This window comes from Odontomachus brunneus, unplaced genomic scaffold (genome assembly GCF_010583005.1).
Source record: "Odontomachus brunneus isolate Ranch 3 - 2012 unplaced genomic scaffold, Obru_v1 Obru_scaffold_301, whole genome shotgun sequence".
NCBI lineage: Eukaryota > Metazoa > Arthropoda > Insecta > Hymenoptera > Formicidae > Odontomachus > Odontomachus brunneus.
Genome location: NW_022639751.1, coordinates 62,212 through 62,759, shown reverse-complemented (window position 1 = coordinate 62,759; position 548 = coordinate 62,212). Strand labels below are relative to the sequence as shown.

General features: G+C 28.3%; 1 protein-coding gene across 10 annotated transcripts in view; it reads left to right on the top strand.

Moving 5' to 3' along the window:
* LOC116853287 (multidrug resistance protein homolog 49) overlaps positions 1–548 on the top strand; it is an 81,953-nt gene that overhangs the window by 57,640 nt on the left and 23,765 nt on the right. The window lies entirely within an intron of this gene.

Genomic DNA, 548 nt, shown 5'->3' with positions numbered 1-548 from the left:
TATATATACAGGGTATAGCAAAAGTACCGGAACGGCAAGATAACTCGGCGGGGGAGCATTTTAGAGAAAAATGTTTCAGACAAAAGTAAAACTTAAAAAAACGTATTCAACGATAGTAGTTATTTGATATAGGATGGCGTCGCCAAACTTTACCAAAAAATATCAAGAGATAAAAATTGCTTATTTTGTTTTCATAGAGCTCTGTGAATTTTTTTAGAATTTTGTGTTAACTTTTTAGTACTTCAAGAAAATGCAAGAAAATGAAAGAAAATGCAAATGCAAGAAAATGTGTTTCTATTTAAAAAAGCAAAGTTGACCTTGTTCTGACCTTGGCGATGCCATCCTATGTCAAATAACTACTATCGTTGAATGCATTTTTTTAAGCCTTACAACTTTTGTCTGAAACATTTTTTTCTAAAATGCATCGTTTATGACATATTTGGGTGTATCCAGACTTTTGACCAACCCTGTATATGTATATATATATACGATATATATATGTATATATATATATATATATATATATATATATATATATATATATATAT